General features: G+C 47.9%; 1 long non-coding RNA gene across 2 annotated transcripts in view; it reads left to right on the forward strand.

The window, feature by feature from the left end:
• The window catches only part of LOC129145354 (uncharacterized), a 113,854-nt gene extending 96,098 nt beyond the window's left edge, over positions 1-17,756 (forward strand). For both annotated transcript variants that reach the window (XR_008550863.1, XR_008550864.1), the window contains exon 3: positions 17,566-17,756. This is a non-coding gene — a long non-coding RNA (uncharacterized LOC129145354). The remainder of the gene's footprint in view (positions 1-17,565) is intronic.
• The last annotated feature ends 9,744 nt before the right edge of the window (positions 17,757-27,500 follow it).

The following is a 27,500-nucleotide window of genomic DNA, read 5'->3' on the forward strand; positions in this document are numbered from 1 at the left end:
TTATGGCCAATTCTCATGGGATATGATTTTCAAATTGGGGTCCCTGGAGGAGTAGCCTCACCATCACCTGGCAGTGGGTTGGAAATGCGTATCCATAAGCCTCCCTCACCCCAGAGCTACTGAATCAGAAACGGGAGGGCCAGGGCCAGTGGTCTGTGGCTTAACAAACCTTCCAGGCCATTCTGATTTGCTGCAATATTAAAAAAGAAAGCTGAGTACCCTAGGAAGTTCAGCTGAGCAGGGGTTGCTGAGCACTCACGAATAGCACTCAGGAAGCAAATGCTTCCTGAGGTCCTACTGTGTGCCTGGCAATTTGCTAGCTCTGTAGGTTGAATTATGAACAAGACTGCATGGCTCCTGCCCTTGCAGGGCATGCTGTCCAGGGAGTGACACGTGGCATGTTAGAAATGACTTGTAGGTGCTCAGTGAAGAATCACAATGCTACCTGGAGCAGATGGGGAAGGTTACCTGAGTAAATAACACTATACAGCAGGTGTATAGTGGCTTTCTCTCGAGGAAGACACAGAATGTAGGCTGGAGGGAGGTGCAAGGTAGGGAAGCTGTGGATTCTCTGTTGTCAGCTACGGCAGCCAGAATTGCGCAGGCATGAAGCCTGGGCACCAGGAACAAATAGGGCTGAGCCTCTGCTCTATTCCTTGCCTTTGCTCAGAGATGCTCAGGGGAGAGGCTGTGCTCCCTGGGGTGGGAGTTCTGTTTATCATCCAACGGGGCAGAGATAGCATCATCATCATTTTCCAGGGGCCAGATATGTGCAATATTAAAAAAGAAATCGTGTGATTTGCTGACAGCACTTAATGGGTAATTCAGGGGCCTTATTATTCCTATACATCATGTCTGGGTTGTGACAGGCAGTGGAATTTCTGGCACAGAGGGGAAACTCACATACCTTCAGCCTGGATGTCTCCTTCCTTCCCTGGGTGACAACTGGTAGCCAAGACTCTATTTGGATGAGTGGGCCCTGAAACTTCATCAGGGTCCACTTAGTGCCAAGGTGGGCATTAGGGACAAGCCTCTCTGACAGCAGGAGGCTGGCCCACTGTTACATTGGCTGCTAAATAATGCTGATCCAGCTCGAAGGCGCTGACAGGGAGAGCAGCCAGAGATGTCCTCCCAAACCTGCTAACTGCTGACCCATGTGGACAGGGCCCACGAGTGCTTTTGCTCCTGCTGGGGTTGGGTCAGAGGTTCTATTTTCATTTGAGGTGAGGGGATATAATGACCGCTGAGTGGTAGATCTCACAAAGTGTATTGGGGATTCCTTGTACCCATTGGGCAGGCATTCTTCACTTTTTTACCCCAAACACAGTGCCGGCAGATAAAAAGACAATTGTGGATGAAATGGATGGATGAGACAGAAATACAGAACTGCCCAGAAGTCAAGGAGCACATCTCCTTATGGAGTGGCGAAGTGTATATCCTGGAGCACAGCTTGCCAGAGGCCTGTCCTGAGCTTGGCTGGGTTGCTCTGTTCCCACCCTATTAAGAGATCCAGTGAGAGGGCTCCCAGCACTTGGAAGGGAAGTCTCAGTAGCTAAATGGCCTATGTCTTGTCCTGTGTCTGACACATGTGAGGCACTCAAAATTTGTTGAATAGGAGTGTGTGGATAGGGGTGTTAGAAAAGGCAAACCACAAAGTGGGGAATCCCATACTCACTTTCTGCCACTCTGTAAGAAATGTCATAGGTGATATTATAGAGGAGGAGGGTCCATAAAGACAGAAGACAGGCACCCTTTCTGGGCATCCCTAATTCTCTTCCATGTCTGCTTGCTTTCACACCTTGTTTATTTTTTGTACCTTGGAAAACAAATGTGCTTGTCTGCCCACACCTGTACCTCTGCCAAGGACACTGGCCAATTTGTCATTTCTGAGCCATGGAGGTCTGGAGCAATTGCTCCTTTTGGCCCCAGGCTTAAGAAATTCTTAGTTCATGGTCACCCTGAAGGGGTGCTGAAGGGGGCTGGGAGGCCCATTTGTTATCGGGTAAGTTGGTGTGACTAGAAATATATCTCCTCAGCATTGTGCTCAACAGTCAAGGATGAAGCCATCCAGTGTTTACTGATAGATGGATAAGCAACATGCAAACCAGCCATATGGTGGAATATTACTCAGCCCTTAAAAAGGAAAAATTCTCCATAGGCCACAACATGGATCAACCTTGAGGACATTATACCAACAATGTGAAATAAAGCAGTCACAAAAACTGCACACATTCTGTCCTGCAGAATTGAGGTACAAATCAGAGTGGATAGGATGGCTTTGCTCTTTTTTTTAGACTGCAGTGGGATCTGCTGGCAGTTTGCTTTTTAAGAGCATTAAGCACCTCCCAATCCATGTATATGAGAGTGTGTGTGTGTGTGTGCATGTGTGTGTAGAGATTATTTATTCCTGTCTCTTTCTATTCCCTGTGGGTGTGTGAGGTGTGAGGGGGCACAAAGAGAAGAATCATCCTGATTTGAACAGTCTCCCACAGTGGGATGTGGAGAGCTGGTAGGAATCTGGATGTCCAAGCAGGACACGTGAGTAAGGACGGCTGTGAGAGATTGTGGCGACTGATTCCCTGGCCCCTGAGTTCTCTGGGAACTGCCCTCTTTCCCATGTGATGCCCTGGTCAAGGGCACTTCTGGAGTGGAACTTTCTGCCTCTTCCTCAAGTTCTTCCCAGCTAGTTGCTAGGCAATGATGGCGCTCACCAGAGGGCCTGCTCTGCGCTGGGCGACTGCTCCACCATCCCATATCTGCAATTTAAATTCCCTGACAGGCAGAAGCAGCCAAGCTGTTCACTTGAGATTGCAAAAAGTTAGATTGAAATACAAGGAATATCCAATGCCTCGAGCCCTTCATAAATTTTGCTTTGATAGTAACGGGGAGAGAGGCAGGGCGTGAGGCAGAGAGAGGAATGGAGGGGGAAAGAGCTGCTGTGTAGACCTACCCCTGAATTTGTACTGGATCATGGGGCCTACCCCCCTTGACCCCCAGGCGGTCCTCTCTCAGCTTCCTCCTCCCCAGCATCCTGCACACTTCTTTCCGTGCTCTGGGTGAGTGAGCCTCCTCGGCAGGAATCTGCCTGTCCTGTGACTGTCTGGACATGAAGCAAGGATGTCACTACTTCAAGTTCACTGCTGCATGCAGGTTCTGCTCCCTCCACCCTGTGGAACAACCGGCTCCCCTCCAAGGGCTTCCTATGACACCCCATTTGTAGTGCCAGGGCGGCAGCTATACTGACAGCAGCCACGTGCTCCTCTGTTTGCTGAGACCCCCTCAGAGCTGCCTCTGGCCCCCTGGGAGTCCCAGGGGAAGTCGCACACTCCCTGGAGATCCCGAAGGTGATTTGGGGCCGAGATGGCAGGCACTTCGGCAGCAAAATCCCTGCAATTTTCTCGCTCAGAACTGTGAGGCATAAGAATCATGTGCTGAAAGAGCTTGCAGAATCTGCTTCCCTGGAGATTTGATTATGCTGTGGTTAGTTCCCTCTTTCAATGGCTCTTTCTTTCTCCCCATTTTCATTCTTGGGTGCTGCCCTTCTGAACAGCATCATCCAAATCAATAAATTAATAAATATGTTTCTTTTTTTCCCCTCCCTCTTTGTCAGAACTGTCCTCAAGGCCTCTGGCATCCCGTTCTATGATAGGAAGGGCCAGGGTTGACTCTGAGAATCTGGCAGAGTCATGAGTTAAGAGTGAAGTGAAGGGTCTGCCTGGTGGTGCAGGGCTTAAAGACAGCACTGTCAAGCTACCCCCAGCCACTGCAGCACGAGTTCCATCCCCAGCAAGGGAGCTACCCCCATGGCACAGCAGACCTCCCCTGTCTCGCCCGCTGCTCCCCTCAACAGAGGATTTCAGTTGATCCGCCTATTCTGCTCCCCACTCTATAGTGAATCCCTCACCCTCTCACCTCGCACCTCTGAGTTACACCCCAGTTCTTGTATGTATAAATAAATAAATCTTTGAAAAAAACAAGTGAAGTGAAGGCACGTAACCCTAGTGAAGCAGAAACACCTAGCGCTGGTGAGGATGTGGAGAAATGCAGCTCAGCCTTTGCTGGTGGGAAGGTAGATGGTTCAGATGCTGGGAAACAGCTTGATGTCCCTCAAAAGTTAAGCCCAGAAACCCCATTTCTAGGTAGATAGAAGGGAGCTGACAGGTTCTAGACACCTACGCGCACAGCCATGCTATTCACAATAGCCAAGGGGCAGAAACGACCCGGTGTCCACTGCAGGGAGCTGATAACACAAACGTGGTCTCTCTATACAGTGGCAGATATTCAGTTGTTAAAGGTGTGAGATTTTGCTACAGACTCAAGGATACACTTTGAAAACGGGCTAAGGGAAGCACCTGACACAGAACAAAAAGTATCGTATGATTGACATAACATCGTATGATAGTTCAGATGAACAGTCTGATGATTAATGTTATTATATTTACCATGTCACATACTATTTATATCACATTCAGGATAGTTAACTGTTAATAAACGTTGTTATAATATTATTATTAACAGCATATGTCCACTTATTATTGTGTGATTTTCCTCATCACATCTCTTTAGAAAGCAGGAAAAGGCTTGCTGGAGTTGGGGCAGGACCAGGGGTAGTTATGGTTGAGGGGGTTTAGAGTTTATCTTGGGGATGATGACAGACTTGAAGGTATGGAGAAGAGTGATGATATCAAGCAGGGAATGCACTGAGGGCCCTGAGTTATGCACACCCAGGGGGGAAACAATAACTACTGTGCTGCATAGATTTTGCGACAGTACAAGGGAAGCATGCACATGGTGAGGGTGGGTGTCGGGGAGACTGCTATGGGCAGGCTTGGGGTCAGGGGAGAAGGAGGTGACCTCAGAGCCTCCACGCCAGAGGGCCCTGATCTTGCTCTCTGGGGGTGCGGGGAGGCTACGTTGACAGAAGCTTGAGAGTAGACGCTGGGGGCCTGGGTGTGAGGAGAGGGAGCGTGATGGGAAAGTTGGGCCTCAGCAGAGGGCCGGGTCCTTAGCACAGCAGCCACTCTTCCTTTACAGAGACTAAACCAAGGCCGGAGACTTTCTGGGAAAGTCTGGCCATGGAGTGCAGTTAAATTTAGTCCGGATGACATTGCCCCAGTTTCCCTCCCAACAGTGGAGCCAGTTTCAGTGACCATCGGGGGGCCACTGATGAGGTCAGGGAACTCAGCAGATCACAAAGGCGGACACAGCTCAATGTACCTAAAAGGCAGCTCTGCTCTTGGGGGACCCTACTCGCTGGGGATATGTGTGAAGGCCTGTCAGGCCCATCTTGTTCCTTCCACTTCCCAAGTCCAGGGCCTCCCCTCCACTTTACCAGTTACCCCCAAGTCAAATCTTGGGGTCCTCTGTCCTTCTGCATGAAAGCAGGGAGGGAACGCCCTGGAGCTGCTCCCTGGAAAAGCTGGAAAACAAGGACAGGGCATCCAACCCCGATGGGAGGGGTCTCGGGGGGCTGTGTGTGGGGAGGAACGGGTGGTCTTGGAGTGACGGGGTAGGCAGGACATTCAGCCTCCATCATGGCGTTGGAGCTAGAGATCCTCATGGGCTCTCTCCAGGCATCCATTAGGATGCACGCTCTGCTAGTGTTGTCTCTCTCGCCACCCCCATCCTGCCTCCTGCCCACCCCGCAGGCCGGTGTGTGAGGCAGGTGGCAGCGGGTCCCTTCCAGTCGTGCTCAAAGCAGGCAGCCCTGCCTTCCCAGGTAAGCCGGAGTGCTTCGCTCCTCACTTGATCTTTATGCAGCTCATGCGTCTCGTGGTTACAAATAGCTCAACCTTGCGTGCTGACTGCAGCGCTGGGACATTACAGTGATGTGCCCATTCAGATCAAGTGGATGCAAAGATTGCTACAGCAGCTTTTCGCCACGGAACATTTAGCCTTCAATAATAGCGTTTTGGGTCCCTCTGGAACCTTCTTCCGCAGATGCACCTGGGATACCTCTCTCCCTCTCCCCACTGCAACCTGGGAACTGAGGAGGGACAAAATCTTTCTCATTCTTTGTTGATGGGGGGACCAAAATTCAAATAAGGGAACAATATGTAAAAGCTGAGGGGGCAAGCGCTGATAGGACAAATTGATCATGGCAATAACAGCTCTAATAACTTGGAGGCCCTTCCTAGGTGCTGTAATCTGGTGACACACTCGTTTACCTGCACTGGGGTAGCTTAATTGGATAAGGTCAATGAGGTTCTGTAGTTGTAGCAAGCAGAAGGACAGAGGGCAGGCCACCTTCCAGCCCCCTCACAGCTAGTTCTTGCACACGTCACGCCTCCACCTCTCTGCCCATCTCAGTCAACTCAGTGCTGACCTCAGGAAAATTCTGAACTCTGGGAAAGCTGTTCATTCCCTGTCTTCCTCTGTGTCTCTGCTCTAAGTCCCCCATGCAGTCAGTGCCCAGGGCCTTGGCCCTGCTTTCTCCAGTCTTCCTTGAGCGACATCCCTCCCCACCCCCCTTCTCCCGGGCCAGCTGGGCCAGTGTCCTGGCTCCTGGTCCTGCTTGCCAGGAGCTGACTGCTAAGGACATTGCTGATCGTTACAGATTGGGTTGCCTCCCCAAAGTCACTCTTCAGGATAACCTTGGGACAGCCTTGCCTTAAGATAGCAGTCCTGCGACATTGGCAAGAGCTAAGATGGAATCACCCAGCAACATTTCAAAGTCAGAGGCCAGAAGGAAGCGAGAAGCCTCGGATTCTGCCCACACTACCCCACCACAATGGCCCATTTCCTAGGAGAAAACCCAGTAGGGTGGCATTGGCTCCGTGGGCCAGGGCTGCATTGTATCGGGTACCCAAATGAATTTTCCAGGACACATCAGAGTTGTAATGCCTTACGAGGTTCGTTTTGCAAGTGAGGAAACTGAGGCACAGAGAGAAGTGATGTAGACAAAGGCAAGTACTAATGAGGAGAAATGGAGCTAGATCCTGGCCCTTCCTGCTATAACAAGATGCATCGGCAGAGGCTCGAAGATGCCAGACGAACATTTAAAATGTTATGTTTAGGCCGGAGAGTAAATCTCCAAAGGCTGTGGCTCCTATGGGCCCCTGATTGGGCCAGCCACTCCATCGGCACCGCTGGGTATTTGTGGCAAGAGGTGGCTTCTGCCACACACAGGACCAGGGACAGGGTGGCCAGGGACTTGACCTTTGCCCTTAATCCCCAAGGAAAGGAGTCCCTCCTCTCTCAAAGAATTAAGGCAACCCCTCATGTTCTTCTCCAAGATTATACTCCCTCCCGCCTGGGCCATGAGGGAATAGACTCAGCTTGGACACCAGAAAAGACCTGCCTCTGGTTCCATATCCTTGACCTTTCCTGCAAGTCCTCTGGCCCCACCAGGGATCCGCGGGCTTCCAAGGACGGGCTGGCGCCCCGCCATTCAGCGTTGGAGCAGCAGAGGGCGCTCCTGACTTTGGAGAGTGAATCCTGGTCCCGCAGGCCCTTCTCAGACATCTGCTCAGCGGAGGATCCTCGGGACCCCTTTAGGGAGGCAGACACAGCAGTGGCACAGGAGAGGGAGTCCCAAGCAGACTGAAGAGCTTCCTCCGCGTGCTTCCTCTCATCTGCTTTATTCCCGGCGGAGCAGAGGACTGTCAGGTGTGGTAGAAATGCAGACAGCTGAGGTGGGTTTGGGTGAGCCATCTCAAATTAGCATCCTCATCTGAAGGCAGGTCAAAGGTAGGGCCTCCCCCAGCTTTGTTGTCGTAGGGTGTCCTCAGGACAGGTGGGAGACGGTGGGGGTGGGGCTGGAAACGCAAGGGCCGGCTGGGCTGATCCACAGGACCCTGGGCAAGTCAAGGAGCCTCATGAGCTGAGCTTCTGTGCAACTCCAGGCAATGACCGCATCAGAGGAGTCTCTCTTCATTCCCTCCCAGGGCTGAACGTTGGGCTTGTGCCTGCTCCTGCTCATCACTTGCCCCAGCTGGCACCATGTGGTGGGCAGGAATGGAGTTGTAGCACACAGAGGTCCGGGAGCAGCAGGCTCTTTGCTCCTGGGAACCCCTCTTTCCTGCTCACTGGCAAAAGTATCCCGACGAAGTCCTGCCACCCAGAGGACCTCTCGCCATGGGCTGTGAGCCCAGGGGGACGCCGGGCCCTCTCACTCTCTGGGTGCTCACAGGCCGCACTCATTTTTGTCCTGATGCTCTGCTGTGGGTGGGGTTTGAGGTGGGGATAAGCCATGGCAATGGGCTCTCGTCTAAGAGAGTGGTGGGACAGGCTGGGGAGACCTGGGCCCTGGCCTTGGGGCTCCTACCACCCGCCCAGGCACACGGGAGGCATTGCTTAGTGCCTCTGTGCCTCAGCTTGCTCTTAGGAAGTGAAGGCTGCAGATGGTTTCTAGGCTTCTCCTGTTCAGATGTCCGCACCTGCAGACCCTGTCAGGCACCTCTAACATGAGAAGGGAGTGTGCAGGAGGAGGAGGCCAGGAGAGGGAAGGGTGAAAGGAAGGGAGGGAGGGAGAAAGAAACAAAGAAGGAAGAAGAAGGGAAGTAATGAGACAGGAGTCCCCAGACATTCAGAAACTGAAGCCAAGCTCTGGGGACACACACATGCTCGTGCAACAAAAATACAAGCAGGGTGGCACTTGTGTGGGTAGACGTCAATAACACGTGGCACCAAGACACACACAGGGACACCCTTGGGCACACGTACACGCCAACTCACGTGCAAAATATCACATTGGCCCCTAAGGCAAAGAACCATTTACTTAAAGCATCTCTTACAAGATATAAATAAAATATCCAGGCAGACTTTAACTTTCAAAACTCTGGGGAAGGAAGCCGGGGCATGAGAGAAGGGGCTGGAGGGAAGAAGCCTAAGGCAGGTCTAATCACGGAGCACGTAGCCCACACATCTGGGCTGTGGTGTGGGCACCAGATTTCATGATACAGTCAACCTGATTTTCCAGCGCATTGAAAACATTTGCCAGCTGCTGCTGAGTGGCTGTGTTTATTGTGCACGAGGTTGCTCAAACAGGGTCCCCTGGAGGAAGTCCCTGGGAGAGCTGCCGGTGAAAACTGTGTCTGAGAACTTAAGGTTGGTCAAGATCTTGGTGTTTTGATTGGGAGGTGGGGAGAATTGGGGCAAACTTGAAAGTGTGGGGCAGATGGGGCAGGAAGGTTCTGGAAACTTCCATGGGCACGTCATAGATTCTTGTACTGGACAGGGTGAAGTTTCTTCCTCTTGCATCACCCCCTGCACAGACTCACATATACAAACATGTCAACTGACACAGGCTCTGAACCCTTCTCAGAACGGTTACCAGCAACAGGGTCCTCCTGCAGGTACCAGACTACCTGACTCTCTGGCACCTGTGAGGAGCAGGTGTCATCTTACAAGGTCCCACATGTCCTAAATGTCCCCTCCCGTGGTCTACCATGAATCCATCTCTCTCCTTCCAACCATCAAAGTGTTGGGTGCCCATGGTGCTGGGTTCCCCATGATGCTGGGTCCTTTACTCCATCCTACTCTGTCTCTAACCGAAGCTTCTAGAAGGAAGGTAGGCTCTTTTCTTGGTACATCCATGTGCATACGTGGTCTGAGCACTGCTGTATATTGGAAGGCTGACAAGAACTCCTCAGTGAGACTGAGACACTGAACAGCTAAGTTATAATCAGAAAGTGGGAGGAATTTTCAGGAAGGTAAAGGCAGTCCTGGCTGAGGCAGCAGGGGTCCCAATCAGCCAGGGATCATAGGTATTGGCCACTCGGCTGGTCTGTTTGGCCTTCACAGTGTAACCCGTGATTAGCCGATGGTCTGGCTAATACTGGCAAGTCCTAGAGGCAGGTGGGTCCCTAGAGTCCCCACTCCACTATCAGAGACCCAAAGCCAGGCCCGGCTGACTATCAAGTCCAAAGCTAGGCCCGGCTGCGTGAGGGCCGAGAGCAAACCCTCCCATCTGGATGGGCTTTTCCAAGACTGGCCAGAAGATCTGGCCCTTCTATAGCGCTGTGGGGACCTTTTCATCAGAGCTCATCTGTGCTAGCCGGATTACAAGGCGGTGGATCAGCCGGATGGAGTGGAGGCGATCTGGCCCCCAGCAAGGGCATCTGGGGGCGAGGTGTGATGCACTGTCAGATGGCGCTCACTTCATTCCTTTGTCCTGGCACCACTCTATCAGGTGGGGGTCGGGGGTGATTGAGTCCTCTCCCGCCAGAGCTGGGGACAGGACTTGGCTGGCAGCCTCAAGGTGAGTCAGAGTGGGCAGGCCTGGGCCTCATGTCCCTGCTCCAAGCACCCTCAGGTGACCTCCCAGCACACTCAATTTGTGTGGCTCTGCTGTGAGAGAAATATTATTATTAGTCTTCATATGGTGTCTGCACATTCAGTTGAAATGTTTTGAAATATTTGAATCAATGACGGTGGAGGCAATGTCTAAGGGACTGCATCGATCTGGCCTTCCAATCTATCCAGGGAAGTTCACAGGCCCATGAGATGCTGACACAAAGGCCAAGGTCTCTGAGAGAAACTGCAGCTTGGTCATCCCTTCTGCTCCTTCTAGAAATTCCCTGATCTCTGTGCTTTGGCATTTCCCTCATTTTCTGTTCTACTTCACTAGGTGACTTCAATGCCAATTTCCTTTGGGAAAAAAATAATCAAATATCCCCATATTTGAAACCCATTTTGCTTGTTGTGATCTGTCTGGACTCTTGGTTTGAGAGCCCAGCTGAGCTTAGCAAGACTCATCCCATGTCCCTGGATTTGACCTTGAAGACACAGACCTCCCGGGAAAGCATGAAGGATTGGAGGTTTTTCTGACCCCCAATGGGTGTGGCTGCTGTGGTGTCCTTGCTGAGCAGCCACTGTGTCCTGTGGGGGTCAGATCCCAGCTAAGGAAGGACTCAGAGATGCCAGCACTGGTGGAGGAAGAGCTGAACTTTCTTCTCCAAGTTCCACTAAGGGTATATTTTTTTCTTTGCTTCACTTTTAAGCTTGTCACATAGAGGAAGGATGAGATCATCTGAGTGAACATTTTAAATAAAGGCTTAGAGGTACTGAATATTTTAACATCCTGCTAAAGCCCTTCTTTTGCTTTCCAGGGTCAGACGATGGATGACTTTTATGCAGAGTCCCCCTCCCCAGTGCGCACACGCACACCTGGAGCCCAGCAGCCTGGGCGTGGGCGGTGGGGGAGCTGGGCGAGCTGGGGGAGGGGGCCTGGGTCCAGGGACTGTGATTCTGGAATCCTCACTAAGTCCTCTGTGCCTGGCACAGCCCCTCCTGCCTCGGGAGTCAGGTTCCCCCAGTGCAAGTGAATTCTGGAGGGGATTGACCTAATTTCCAGAGTCTAAAGGGCAACAAAAGCCCCAGTGAAAGCTCCTGTAAGTGGGTGATAAACAGTCTATTAGAAAAAATAAATCACATCTCCAAAGAGCACGAGCGGCCTGAATCCCCTCATCTCTCAAGGAGACCCTGTCACAGAAAGGGCCTCCCATAGTGGTAGGTCTCCGTTGTTGCTCCTGAGGGCAGGTCTGACTAGCCCCCGCCCCTGCTGTGCTCTGCAGTGGGCCCGCCATATCCTCACCCACCCCTGAGACAGAGGAGACACAGGGAGAGGCCTTGGCTAAGCAGGGAGGGGCCTTACAGGGCCCTTGGAATTCAGCTTCATTGAAGGCTGCTTAGATGCACCTCAGTCTTCTGTCTCTCTGTCTCTCTCTCTCTCTTTCTCACACACACACACACACACACACACACACACACACACATGCTCTCACACATATTCACTCACACACACATGGACACATATACTCCCTCACAAACACACACTCACACACACACACTCTGAGGTAGCTGTTCACCTAATTTACACGTCAGGGAAACTGGGTTCAGAGAGGTTAAGTTAAATAAATAGCTTTGCTGAGTGCCCAGCTACAAACTGGACAGAGCCATAACGGGAACCCAGTGACATGCATTTTCCTGTCAAGTTCTCTTCCCCCCACGCTGATGCTGCTCCAACTTAAATCAGCCTTAGAATCCTTGATCTCATTAAAATGCAGGCTCTGTCTGTAGGCCTAGGGTGGGGCCAGATTGTCTGTAATTCTCTTGTAAGTTCCCTCCTAGTGCTATGCTGCCCTCCATGGAACAGTGTGTAGTGAGGGGGGCACTATGGATATCCCGGGGAAATGTAAATACCAAAAGGGGTGCAGGTTTTAGGGGAGGCAGAGAGGTCAGGAGTGGGGGGCAGGGCTGTCATGCTGGTGTCTCTCCTGCTGCTCAGGATGCTTCTTGCTTTGAGCTTTGGGCTTGCTAGGTTTGCTGATAGGAACATACTCTGTGCTGGTCTCAGTGCTGGTCTACCTGGACCTGGGAATGTCCAGGGCCAGTTACATCCCTGGTCAGAATTCTAACCTGCCAGCCCATTCATTCATCTGTGACTTGGCCCCTCTGACAGATTGAATTATCCAGAAAGGGCCAAATCCATATCTTCCATGCACTCTTCTGACAGTGGGAATTTCCATCTGGAGCTGCCCTGAATCCCTTCCCCAGGAAGTCAGGTGGATGTGTGTGCTTGCAGGGGAAGTGAGCTTAAGGAGCTTCTGAGGTTCAGATGCCAGCACATCTCCCACCTGGTTCTTGTAGGACATTTGCTGTGGGAAACCAGCCTCCCTACTGGGAGGAAACCCAAGCAGAGAGGCCAGGGGTAGGTGCTCTGACCAAACAGGCCAGGGAACCCCCAACCAGCAGGTCCTCAGATGACTCCAGGGCCCAGTCATTGAGTCATCAGGCTTGGCTCTTCCTGGTGGAGGCCTCAGACATCACTGTGCATAGAAAGCCATGTTTGCTGTGGCCACTGAATTCCCAACCAACAGAATTCTTGCACATAAAAAAAACAGTTGTTTTTCATGCCAGCACATTTGTGGTGGTGTGTCCATGGTGACAGAGACCAGAACAAACCCCAAAGCAGGGGCTGCCGAGGTGGTGTGGGTGATGAGGCCGAGGTGGGGTTTGGGACACTGAGGTTGGGAGTGCCCTAGCCCCTGGGTTCAGGTAGCACTTTACACTGCACAAGTGTCTTCCATGCATTTGGCCTCTCAAGAACCCTCATTTATAGGTGGGAAAACCCTGATGGAGATTATGTCTGTGATGCCTCTGTCTCCCCCAGAACCAGGGCTCTCTCTATCAAAGTTGTGCCACCTTGACTGGGCTTTGAAAAATCAAACTCCACTGCCTGGTGCAAAGCCATGGATGGCTAGAGACCTCCTCTCGGTGTGATTAGTTTGAGTTTTGTGCCTTTGGTACCCATCATGGGAGAAGAAAAATCTCTCAAATGTTGTTAATAAACAGAGTCAGAGGAAAGTGTACAAGGCAAGTATTATTTATCAAATGTGGGAAATAAGTTAATCAAGAAAATCAATCCTGGGGTGTCTTTTCTGGGAAGGTGAGTGTAAGTATAGGGATGTAGCTCATAGGAGCTCCAGGCTTTGAAGGCGGCTGTGTGTGGTGACCAGATTTTGGAGTCTCTAAGTCCAACTGGTAGTGGGTGATTTTCTTTCTCTGTATCTGCTGAATCTCCGAGGGCTTTATGGCCCAGCACCGATGGCTCCCAAGCTGTGGCCTTGGTCTGCTCGGAGCTAGGTGGCCCCAGCACCACTCAGGGCCCCAGGTTCAGGGGAGCTGCTGTGATTTCAAATGTGATTTTTAGATGCCTGTGGACAAAGTGCCCCTCCTCAGTTCTCCTTGGTCCAAACCTCCTTGCCCTTCATGCTCCTGAGGCAATTGACATGCATCCCAGTGGTACCTTGCACCTTCCCAGAGTCTTCAAGTGGAACTGTCTGGAACCGCACCAAAGACACTGGCTGGAACCACACCGGAGATGTGGTTGTGAGGGAAGCAGTTCCCATGGGTGAGGTTCAGAGGTCAGTGTTCTGGGGAAGGGAGTTTTATCCAGGCCCTCTTCCCATCTTCCCTCTGTCCTTTCCTTCCTTGTCAGTTTCCTGGTAGGATGGGTTGGAAAGTCAGAGAAAGGGGCATTTTCCTCTTTCTTTATTCTGTCTCTGAGTTCCCAGTGAGAAGACATGAGAAGACATGCTTTTTGTCTTCCTGAATCTCATCTAGCTCACACCTTGCAGATAATAGGAACAGTGTTTTAGATGATGTGATATTTTATGTTTCATCTTGATGAGACTGTAGTGCCCAGTTATTTAATAAAACACTCACCAGGGTGTTGTTGCAAAGGCATTTTGTAACTATGGTTAACAGCCACAATCAGTTGACTTTGAGTAAAGGATTATCCCCTATACTGTGGGTGGGCCTCATGCAATTAGATATTTTGAAAGTAAAATCTGGTTTTCCAGAGAAGGAACTCTGCCCCAAGACTGCAGTGGCAAATCCTGCCTGAGTTTTCAGCCTGCGCTACAGATTTCATATTCACCAGCCCTGCAATCCCATGAGTCGGTTTCTTTAAAAAAAAAAAAAAAAATAAAAATAATATATATATATATATATATATATACACACACACACGCACACACACCCCTGTATTTACACACACACACACACTCACGCCTCCTATTGATTCTGTTTCTTTGGGGAACACTGCCTGGGTGTATCTCATTGTCTTGACATTTTTCATTATTGAGAATTCTTTGACCCAGGTATTCAAACAGGTGTGATGACAATGGTGGTGGAGATGGGCAGAAGGTGAGAATGACATGCGAACAAACGTGCTTATGAGCCCATGCTATACACGGAGTGTTTGAGGCAGGTAACTAGGAGGGTGTGGCCTGATGGGGAAGACTTTGCGTCAAGAGTCAAAGACCAGTGTCCAGGCCCTCCCTGTATGACTGACTGCTGTATTCTGTAATGTGGGGAGAATTACAATAATTCGGGCAATCTGTAATGGCATAGACAGAGAAAGACCAATATTGTATGTCATTCCTTATATGTGCAATCTAAAAAAAAAAAGACAATTCCATAGAAACAAAATAGAATGGTGGTTGCTACAGGCTGGGGCAGGGGAAATGTGGGGAGATAGTTCTAAAGGTACAGACCAATAAAATCTGCTGTAGAGCCTGGTCACTATTGTTATTAATACAGTATTATTACTTGAAAGTTGCTGAGAATAGAGCTTAAACATTCTCAACATGCACACACACAGACACACATACACGTGACTGCGTGAGGTCATGGATGTGTTAATTATCTTGATCTTGGTAATCATTCCAGGATGCATATGTATATCAAACCATCATATTGTATACTTTAGCTACATACAATTAGATTAGTCAATTATTCCTCAGTAAAGTTAAAAGAATTTTAAGAAGTCAAAGCATTTTGTAAAGCAAAACACAAATGCAGTTTGTTGTTTGTGACTGTTCTATCCACGAATTATCTAAAATAATTCTTTTTTGGAGAGAATGTGCCCTACAGGTGGCAATGGACTCGGTTCTTCTTCCCTGGAATGACATTTTGGCTCAGTTCAAGAGAGAAAACAAGTCAGGGTCCATTTGTCAAAACCAAGTAACTGCTCTCAATGGGGTCTCATAAGGATGCAAATAGGAGCTACTGACCTGGTTTTAAGTCTGGGAAGTAAAGGACCCGACTGGCAGGGGCTTGGTCAGGTCTGTGGGCTGGGGGTAATTGGAGAAGAGCAGGAACAAGTTCTACCAGTCTTTCTCCACTTGCTTTATTCACCTCGCTTACTCCGACTTTTGAGTCCACGGTCCTGAGGCTTTGGGGGCACGCTAGGACTCAGGGGATGCTCTAGACAGTGACTTGTCTGTGCCCTAAGTGGGTGATGGGAGATAAGGCAGCATCAGGTCAGAGGAGTGTACTGGGGAGAAGGGAAAGTAGCCACAACCTGAACTGGCATCTTATGGGACATCAATTGGCCAACATGGGCCTGTGAAGTGTTTCTCCATGTGGAAGAGGAATAAATTTAGAAGCTCCTAATAAAATTCAGAGACTTAGAAAGGGAAGTTGGTGGACCTAGTGGATGTTCTAGCTACACCAGAGGTCCTCAAACTTGAATTTTCATCAGAATTACTTGGAGAACTTCTTAAACCTTTAAGACTTTTAAGACCCTAGGACATGTCTTTATTTTTTTAACCCCTTACTTTCCTGTCCCTTAGAGTAGCCTGTGCGTTTGATATAGTCAGAGGCCATCATGTCCTGGAACATAATGTTTAATGACTAAATGAATGAAGTTTTGAGAGTATTTAATTCACTGGTCATCATTTATTATGGTCATATTCCTGTGTACACTGTATCATGGCTCTGTGGGAGAAGAGCAGAGTAAGAGTGGGAAGGGGAACGGAAGGGAGGGAATATGGTGAAATAATTAAAGAAATAAAGAAAATAATTCTTATCCTCCAGGGATTTGCAACTTCTAGGAGGTCAAATATACTCACATAATGCTAACAGTTTGCTTCTCTAAAACATAATGAGCTTTATCCTGCAGCAACTCATTGCTGAAAAATTAGCAACCAGCTTATGTGCAAGTCCAAGGCAGTCTCCTAAGGTACAAACCTGGGGTGCAAGGGCGCTGGGAGACCAAGTCCATTCTGGATGGGTTAGGCTTGGGTTAATATTGGCTAAATCCATAGGGAGTGGCATTGGAAGGGCTTCTCAGTGAAGTGGGGTATTGGACATTCTCCGAGTACAGAGTGCTCTGGCAAAGTGGGAAAAAGCCCCCCTCCACCCAGCAAAGATCAATGTCTTAGATCCTGCCTATCTCAAGCTGTCAGGGACCCTCTTCCTTAGAGCACATTCGGGCAGCACAGTCTTGCATTAATTTAGAGCTAATTGTCAGGTAATGAATTCGATTTGGCTCACCATATTGAAATCCCTTCTGCTCCCAGCTGAACACCAGTAAATCATTTGCATCACAAATCTTCTCTTTGCTGGATGCTCAGCTGGTCCAAGCTGTTGCTCAGACCCTCTCCTGCCCCCCTCTCCCCCATCCTTGGTCTTGGAAAGCAGTTGAAAATCATCACAACTTGTTTGAGATGCAAAACTGAGACACACCCAATAAAGCTGAATATGGGTAAGTATCTTTGAAAAGTCTGGCTCAAAGATTCTCAAAGTGTGGTCTTTTGAACCAGAGGCATTAGCATTTGGATAACTCAGCCCCTGCCTCCCACACTAAATCAGGATTCTTTGAGTGGATCCAATAATCTGTGGTTTAAGAAGTTCTCCAAGTAATTGTGATGAAAAATCAAGTTTGAGAACCACTGGTCTAGCTAGAACATCCACTAGGTCCACCAACTTCCCTTTCTAAATCTCTGAATTTTATTAGGAGCTTCTAAATTTATTCCTCTTCCACCTTTGTATTACTTGAAATTAGGTTTAGTTGTGTGTGTGTTGGGAGTAGGACAAATATAAATGCTTTAAAAGGATAGAAGTTCTATTAATGCAGTGATTTTCAGTGATGCATCTCTGAAACTTAAATAATGTTCTAAAATAACTTCAATAAAAAACTGCTGAGCGCAGAAGCTGAGCTCAATAAACACAAATTAACATTTTTAGCAGAACCTGAACCCAGATCCCTTTTCTGGGTGCTCAAAAATGATTTCTTCTACATGTTGAGTTTGACTGGTTTTCCTTCTTGCACAGACTTCTGGAGTGCTGGGCCCCACATGCCAGTATTGCCTTCAAAAGGCCCGGCCTGAAGAAAGGAGTAAAGAAGACATATATTGATAGAACACATCTCATTTTAAAGCCCATCTACCTCCAGAGTCTTCTAATTCCTGATGGATTATCTCCTCTTATATCACTGAAATTTTTGCGTGAGTCCAAAGGAATGAGGTAAGAAGGGGGGAAGCAAATGACATACATATTGTATAGCTGTATATTATTTTTTTAAGTTGTATTTTTTTTCATTAAGGTAACATTGGCTGATAACACTGCGCATGATTTAGGAGTACAGGTTCACACCTCTTCGGATGTATATTACATCACCACACCCACCACCAAAGCCCCCATAATCATACTCCCCACCTTTGCTGTCTGGTTGCCTAAATTCTGAAGTCGTATTTCTAGGGTTTGTTATTGTTTAGTTTTGTGTATTCCTCTGTTTTATTTTTTTCCATTCCTCACATATCTAGAAGAAATGAAATTAGTTCATTCACCCAGAGACACACCACAAAGGAAAGTGGGATAGTTTCAGAAACTTTTGAAACAGGTGGTCTTACCTCCTCTGCCCATGCTACTCAATACTTGAGCCAGTCAAATATAGAAGGGAAAAATATTTTTCCAAGAAAACAAGCAACAACTACAAAACCCACTTAGTATATATAAATAAGATAAACTGTATCCATCCCGCCCCCAGGAGAAGAAAAGGATAGGAGAAAATACATGAAGTTCTAAGGTAAACAAGTTGGGGACAGGCATTTGAAAACTAGTGACTCTGTCATGTCCCCATGCTGCCTCCTGGTCAAGGATGTCTGCTAGGATCTGGTCACTATGCCTGAGGAGCACTGGCAGAAAGAAGAAGGGAGAAGGGTATAGTTATTCCTTTATAGACACTTCCAGGTAGCAACATACCATACTTCTCTCTTATATCCCACTGACCTATATTTAGTCACTAGGCTACACATAGCTGCAAGGGAGGCAGGGAAACAGTTTTTAATCTGGGTGTTCATGTGCCCAGTGAAAAATCAGGATCTCTTTTTCCAAGGAAGAAAAGGAAATCAGGTAATAGCAGAGACAACTAGCCAAAACAAAGGCACACCATGTCCTTTGAGACTTATTTCTGCTTCAAAATCTTCAGGCAAAGTTCTTTTCCATGTTCATCACACGTGTCAATGCCTGCTTCACAACACATTTATTTCAGGTCCTGTTTTTCACTCACTCTGAGCATTCCTTTTTTCTGACAGCCCCCAGGCCTGTATCCCACTACACATAATTCTCACTGCCTGCTGACCCATTTAATTTCTGTAAAATCATGACCCACAGTTAGGCTGTAAATGCCTAGAAGCTACTATTAGGGTGTTGTCTTTGCTGGCGTTGTAGCAAGACTCTCAGTTCCTCCAGGACCCTGACTCCTCACCTGTAAAATAAGGGGATTGTAGATGGTCCCTGAGGTGCCTCCTAGTTCTAACATGCCCAGTGCTCTTTCTCTTTTTTTTTTGTGGTTTCCTTTCTTGACATTTATGACTGTCCTCAGGGTGGGAAGGCAGTGAGCCCTGACCAGCTAAGTACTAGTAGAATTTGGGCAGCACTGGTTATAAATGAAGACACGGACTGCAGAGTCAGGAAATACAGCTCAGGGCTTGATTTGGATGATGACTTTCGAGAAACTGGTTCTGGAAATGAGAAATGTGATTTGTATAACAATTAGGGGAAATCTTGTAGGGAATCCTTTAAGGTTGGATCATTTATCTGATATTACCCCTCCTTGCCTCAAGCTCTACCCACTCTATGTCTGCTTCCACTACTCTGTAGATTTAAAACACACACACACACACACACACAACACTGAGGGCCACACATAGGACTATAAACTTCAGTCTCTTCATCTGTTAAATGGGAATAATAACTGCATTCATGCTAATGAAGTGTATTAGACAAAAACATTTACATAAAGTCATAGACATTTTTGCAGGTGTTCCATCATTTTTTTCTCCCTTTCTGGAGATATATATATATATATATATATATATATATATATAAAGATTTATTTATTTATGCATACAAGAACTGGGGTACAGGCCAGAGGTATGTGTGTGGGGTGTGTGTGAGAGGATTCACCAGAAACAGAGAGGGGAACAAGCAGACAAATTGACTGAAATACACCACTGAGGGGAGCAGCGGGTGAGACAGGAGAGGTCTGCTGCTCTAGGTGGGTAACTCCCTGGCCGGGCATCAAACTCCATTGCAGTGGCTGTGAGACAGTTTCATAGTGCTGTGTCTTAACCCCTTGCACCACCAGGGAAGCCCAGGAGATATATTTTTAAGTGGATTTTCATAATCGATAATCAAATCATCCCTAGTTTATTCAAACCTCTGCTTAGCTGAGAAATTGCTCTCAGGACATCCTGTTCCACATATGTGGAGCACAGATCCAAGTTAAGCAAGCCTGAACTTTCAGTCTGCTGTCTGAACAGGGAGAGGAAAGGAACCAATAATATCTGATTCTACTTATGTCCTGAGTGCGGGACATGCTTTATATGGCTTAACCATCACATAATTCTGTTAATGGCTCATCATCCTGTCCAGAGCAAAAAGGGGGCTAGGGCTTGGGTTTGGATTTGGGTTAGGTGTGATGTAATCATTCTACATTGAGGTCATGGAGGTCCAAATACAAAAGTCACTTGGCCAAGTCTAGCAGAGATGAGAGTTGTGACTACTATGGACATCACCCAATGGGATGGAGAAGGAATAGTTTTGATCTGTGTGAGGTTTTGATCTGGGTGAGGGAGCGATAGGGAGATGGAGGGCTGCATGGTATGAGAGGTCTTGAGAGTGTGGGAGAGCAGCAGCCACTTCCCAGTTCTGTTTGGGATGAGTTTTGGTATAAAAACTGATTGCCTTTTGTAAAACGCGTCCTTTGAGATTAAAAGTTAATCTCTTTGAGCACAGAATGCTCAGAAACACTTTTATGGATAATCTCCCACAAACCTGTACCGATCCTGCTAACCCCAAGATATGGCATATTCCTTTAAAAGTCCTGGGTAAAGCAAATGTCTGCTAGTGAGTTCATTTCCATCTTTTGTATTCCATAAACTTCAGGATAAAGTTCAAACTCGGAGGCGAGACACAACTGCTATGTTAACTGACCACAAGTTCTCTCTGCTGCCTCTGACCTCATCCCTGTCCTTTATACAAGCAGGTGTATAGGTGTCTGTAGACGTCCTGCTTGTTAACCCTGCTCTTGTCCCCTCAGTCATCGCCATGTTGACTGAAAAAAACACCATGAAGCAAAAATGAAATAATGCTGCTTTTTTTGCTCTTTTATTTTTGCAAATTGGAGGGCACAGACTCAGGTGTCAGCCCAAATTTTGTCCTGCTGGGATCTTTGTGTAGGGAGTTTCAAAGGGAAAAGATGGAAGGATAGAATTGCAAAACTGGGATCAGTTTCAGACTGCATTTCTTACAGTTCATTGGCTTTAATTAAAATGGCCTTGGTTACCAGGGAGAGAAGAAAAAGGATAAAAAATATCTTTACACAGATGTCAGGGCAGGCCTAGCTGGAGACTGGTCCTCACCAGTTGATAAATAGTTTTTCTTTTTTTTTTTTTAATTTGCAAGTTCAATAAGAACTTCAAGAGCCATGGGGAGACCAGGCTCTCCAAGTCTGTGGGGTGAATTGGGTGTCTCTTCTTGGTGCCACACTTCCTCCCTCCCAAGCACAGACCAATGCTTTAGAATTGGCTGTGGGTGTTCCCTTTCCCCCCAAGGGAGCTTGTGTCTTCACATTCGGATCCCAGTGCCTGGAGCCCAGTAGGTGCTTGTTCTATTGCATTTAATCTCAGCCATGATTCATCCATCAGTTGCAACTGGATTCTGGTGAGGATGGATACAGAAGATGTGTGACCAGCTCCCCTCTCTTCGAGGAATGTAGTATCTACAGTGGAACAGAGCAATCCAGAGAACAAGGACATGATGTCATTGCTAAACCCAGCAGCCCTGGCCACTGAAACCTGGAAGGTTCAGAGGCAGATTCATGGCAGCGGTTATGCCTCGCTTAATGATGTTTCAGTCAACAATGGACCACATGGAGGACGGTGGTCCCGATACACAGCCTGGGTGTACAGTGGCTCACTATCTAGACTGTGCATTGCATTCTGTGATGATTGTATAATGAGGAAATCAGTGAATGGCTCATTTCTCAGAACGGATCCCCAGGCATGGCTGTAGTCTTGGGCTCTGAGGGTTGGGTTGGGAGGTGAGGAGGGACCTGCAGGAGTGATGTGGTGTCCCTGGTGAGAATGAGTGGCAGGTGGAGTGGTGAAGAGGCACCTGCCTGGGAGAACGCAAAGGCTTAAAAGTCATAAAAGGATTTTGATGTCTTGAGGTATCGGGAGTCAGAAAGATGCTCAATGGGGAGAAACAGGATGAAATGGTGTTTTAGGCACATGAGTCGTGTGCAGAAAAGAGGTGACCTGGGAGGAGAGGAAGTGGAGGTCAGAGAGGCTGACTTTCGTTTGATCTTGAGCCACGCTTGCTCTGCCTCTCACCTCTTCTAGGAGCTCAGTAGCTTAGAAGCCTGTAGGTGCCGCTTTCATTCTGTTCACTCGTTCTTTCAATTTTTTTCTATTGAAACTTGCTATGTTCCCCTCCTTATGGTGGGTGCTGGGACTGCAGAGAGGAAAAAGGCAAGACTCCCGTCCTCCCAAAGACCCCTGTGACCGAACACAGAGCCCCTCTCCGTCCTGCACATGACTACACACCGCTGCCGAGCGACCTCTGCTGCTCATTTAAGGAATGAGTTTTCTTATGTACATGAACTCTAGTCCTCTGCCCCATCTTCATGCTCCTGTCTCCCCACTCCTGTTGATTTGCCAGTCTCCTTGAAGGAGTAACTTGCAAATACACACTCTACCATGGGAGGTGACGTGGGGATGGTCCTTGAGATGCTGACCAGGGGGAATTCTTCCCTTGGTCTCTCCCCTGGCATTTGATGCTTAACCATGGATCTCACCTCCACGACCCCCACCTGGGGCTATCTACGCACCTGGGTCTCCAGGGCCTCTGCTGAGAATCCCCTTTGAGGTCTCAGTTCCCTCGTGCTTGATACCTATATTTGGTGACCCCTTAGTCAATCGATTCCTTTCCCTCCTTGACCTTGAATCACTTCCCAAGGAGTCACTTCTCCCTCAGCCTTCATTCCTGGGACCAAGGAAACGCAGGAAGGCACAGAGAAAGATGCTCAGGATTTCATGGACTCAGTCCCCTGAGCAAAACCCACCCAGCAGCTGCTCTAAAGCTGAAGTTCCTCGAAGAAGCTGGTGTTAAAGCACACTCCTCCCTCGGAGAGCTGCAACCTTGATGAATCAGACTGTCGGTTACTGGTCAGAAATCCCTACAGAACCCCGTGGCCTGGGCGACACAGGCACAAGTAGTAGGAATGATCGAACATGTCTGATGCATCAGGGTGTACACATGCAATCGTTGCATAACCCTCATATCTATTCATGATCCGGTCTGGCAAACGCTGGAATCCAGGTTAGAGTTAGGATTAGGTTTATTATATTAATTTTATCAGGAGGCAAAGGAGGCTCAGAGAAGTGAAGCCAGTTCCTTAAATTTACACAAAACGTGGCTGTCTGGAATCTGAACTCTCCAGTTCATATTCTTAGCAGGTTGCTTCTTTGTTGAGGGGGCTCACCGCCCTGCAGCCGTGTAGCCCTATGACACTGTGCAAGCCTGGGAACTCTGCCCCAGCTCCCCAGGGTTGACAGCACCACTACAGGACCTCGCCTCAGAGTACGCCTTTGAGCGGCTCAGCTGCGCTGGCTGACGTCTTCCAGATAGGTCCTGGGCACTCTTTTCTGTCCACAGTAATAGGAATATTGTGGTGCCAGCACCGAGTTCTGCAGAGCCACCCAGGAGGCTCGTTTATGTGGGCAGCAGTCTTGCTAACCTCCTGCAGAAATATTTGCCAGTCTGGCCAAGGTTTTGAGTTGTCTGGGGCCCAGGAATACCCCTCTATTTCACGCCCTCCCTGAGTGAGATCCCATTTCTGGAGGTTGGAGAGGCTCCATGCTGCACGTTCTGCTCCCTTGACTTTGGGAGGCGAGCACAGCGATCCTCCTTATGTGCATCTTTGCTCATTTGCTTGCTCCTTTATTCTGTCTTTCAAGCTTCGAAGTTGCTAGCTGGGTGGAGGTCTGGCAAGAAACACGCCATAGTCCAGACTGTGGGAACTGGGGTGTCCCTCTTGGCCAGCATCTTCATGGGGCTCCCCAGACGCTGTGTACAAAGGCCCTTGTTTGCTTGTTGCTTGTGACCACTGTGTTTGCAGTGAATTGGGCTGGGGCTATTCTAGAAGGGGAAATTGCAGTTCTACAAGGCTCCTGACTCAGCCAGGCCTTCTGCAGACTCTCACCCTGGCCCTCTGCCCCTGCCAGGGCGCTCCCCTTGTGCTTCTCAAGGCCCCGCACATGCAGGGCCTGTCTCTGGACTGTCTCCTGACTCTTGTTAACTAGCCCTGCACACTGTGTTTCTGAGGCCTGCGGGAATAGCAGCCACAGGGGACTCAGGCTGTCTTTGGTGGTCTTGTGCATCAACACCACTCCTCTTGGTTCACACAGGCCTTCTCCTGAGCACAGAGCCCCCACCCAGACAGGCAGACCTGCACCCACAGGACCCCTCTGAGCCACTGAGTGTCTGTCCCCCTCACCCCCAGTCCTCTCCGCCCCACCCCTTGGCACATCTTACTAACCCATTTTTCATCTTCCCAGATTCCTCTGGCCACTGCATAGATCTAAGAATTAGAGGTAAATTATCCTGAGTGATTTTCCCCTCCTGGGGGAGGGTGGTTGAGGCTTGTGGGGGGTCCATGAGCATCCCTGGGCTCCTGGCAGTTTTTTGTGGTCCAGTGCCTATTTCTATCTCACACCCTAATGATTTATTCACACTTTTCTTCCTACATTCGCTGCCCATCTGGGTTACTTCTTGCTGAAACTGGCCGTTTTTGTAACTGTCACCATATAAGGGCATCTTTGTGATGACTGAAAGTGATGCTTGACCCTAGGTTTGAAAAGCCAAAACCAGACATTGAGCTGATGTTTTTGCTGGCTCCTGAAAACCTAGGGGGCTGGGGGGGTGTGGGGGGCCAGGGAGAAGCATTCGGGGGTGGACTCTGCGCTCAGGATGCCTGACTTTGAATCGGGCTCCACCACTCCCTAACTCTGCGATCTTGGGCAAATTGCTCAGCACGTGGTAGCTAATGGGGAAGTTGGAGAAATTGCTAGTCCCTTCTTCACAGGGTGGTTGTGAGGGCTCAGTGAGTTAATGCCCATAAAGCATTTAGACCAGTGCCAGGCATGTAGTAAATCCTCAAAACCTCCTAAAATATGTGAGCTCTTGTTATAATTCTTATTATGCGGCCATCTTGCTGTGCCCTTCCTTGGTTAACAACCGCACACACTCTGGGCAGCGGGTCTCAGTTTAAAGACGTGAAGGTATGGCCTCGTCCCGTCTGCACAGGTGAAGCCTGTGTGTCCAAGGTCACCAAGTCAGCCGGCATCGCCTGTTCTTAAACTTGGTTCCAAGTTCTTCTTTTTTAAAAAAATATTTTTTGATTACTCAATGCCTTCCTCCTGTAGAATGGGGGGAAAAGCCATGAATGACTCAGTAAAACCACTTTTAATTACGGGAGGAAGAAAAGCAACTCTGAAGATATCTCACTTTGTGGATAGCACATTTGGGAAAAAAAATAATTATAAATGAAATCTGAAGCCCTTCCCAGAGCCAGCTGCAATTCTTTGCCAGCCACTGGAGTTCAGAGAGGGAGACTTAAGGAAGGTCTTGAGGATAATTACTTAATTTAGAGCATTGGAAACCCAACAATTATTTGCTTAAAAATAGAATTTGCTGAAACAACTTCCAGCTTCTTATTCTTCTCACTGCATAATAAAGTAATTAGTAATTTGTGTCACTCCAGTAATTTTTCTTCTTCTCATAATCACCCACAGTGACACTGTTGCCCTGCTGGAGTTCTAACACACATACAGACACACACAGAGACACACAGAGACACACAGAGACACCCAGACACACACACAGATACATAAACTCACAAAGACACACACACATTCACATAGACACACACACAGATATACACAAACACACACACACTCAAACCTGATGCCTGGGAGAAGGTGATGCCATAGTTTCTGTCCTTGTTTTGTTGTGGCTGCTGGAATGGAAACTCTGTGATCCCTCTAATTTATTTGGGAGACATTCTGGGTGTGGTTGTCATAAGAAGTAGCAATAAGAGCAGAGAAGTGTCAAAATATCCACACAGACGCTAATACAGATGCTAACACAAGCCTATTGAATACTTACAGATATGCAACCAAAAAACAGGACCTTTACTGACAAAAGGTTTGTTCTGAAGTGTGGGCTGCATTGTTGTTTATTATGATGGGGTTTACAAAAATATGAAAAGTAAATCACATTTATTTATACGTTTGTCAGACTGAAAAGAATGAACCAACATAAAAATGTGGACCATCCAAGAAAATCCAGAGTGAAAAGGAAATTTCCATGTCATTTACTACCTACTATGGGCTAGATTTATCAGCTATTACAAATAAAGCAAATATCCAACTGTTGGAAGCAGAGTAATGATGGTATAAATTTAGCCTTAGTTTAGCTGACTGAATTTGCAAGAAGCTTTAGGTAATTATGGGAAACTAGATAAAAGAAGTTTAAAATATTGTTTCTTTCCCCTATTTATCATACAATAATCTATTGTATTCAAATTGCTATACTATCAATGGAAAAACATATGATCCAGCAATACCACTTCTAAGTATTTACCTGAAGAATATGAAATCACTAATATGAAAAGATTTATGCACTCCTATGCTCACAGCAGCATTATTTATAACAGCCTAGTCATGGAATTGACCCAAATGTCCATTGACTGAAGACTGTATAAAGAAATTGTGGCATGTATATGTAGTGGAATACTATGCAGCTATTAAAAAGATGAAATTGTATCTTTTGCGACAGCATGGATGGATCTTGAGGTGACTATGTCACGTGAAATAATTCAGAAAGTGAGGGACAATCACCAAATGATTTTGCTCATTTGTGGAATATATATCACCAAAGAAAACAAAGTGGAAAAACACTACAAAAATAACTCTAGACTCTGTAACATATGGTAGTGGGGGGTGAAGAAGGAGAAGAGAATGGAAAGCGTGATAGGGTGTGGATAGTGGCTCTTTGGTGGAGGGTGAGTCTTCACTCACACAGACACACACTCAAACCTGATGCTTGGGAGAAGGCTATCCCATAGTTTGTGTCCTTGTTTTGTTGTGGCTGCTGGAACGGAAACTCTGTGATCCCTCTTTGTTGGTGGGTGAGTCTGAGCACGCAGGGAGGGGTGAAGTTGCCCTTCCCAAATTAAATAGTTTTGTAAATGAATGACAAATCCATAAAATTTAATTCAAAAACAAATTACTCTACAAAATAAATAGTACTATGTCTAACACTTATTGGCAATTCACCATATACCAGGAGCTATGCTAAGAGGTTTATCTGCTTTTTATCCAGATTCACATCAGCTTTAAAAGTTAGATATTAACATGATTTCTGTTTTATAGATGAATAACATTGCAGAGACTGTGTGGCTTACCCAATATCCATCTTCTCTCCCCCCCATAATAATAAATACCAGACTTTATTGAGGGTGGCAATATGTCATGCCAATGGCCTACATTTTCTGGCATCCCTTGAAGCCAGGTGTAGCTGACGAGATAGAGGCAGACTTGTTGTGTGAACCATCCAAGCGGGCCCACTAAAAATATCTGACTCAGAGGGAGGTGTTGCCCTTGTCACCTCTCTTGCTCTGTACTACTGGCGGATGTGAT

Source organism: Talpa occidentalis, unplaced genomic scaffold (genome assembly GCF_014898055.3).
Source record: "Talpa occidentalis isolate TD23 unplaced genomic scaffold, MPIMG_talOcc4v2.1, whole genome shotgun sequence".
Lineage (NCBI taxonomy): Eukaryota > Metazoa > Chordata > Mammalia > Eulipotyphla > Talpidae > Talpa > Talpa occidentalis.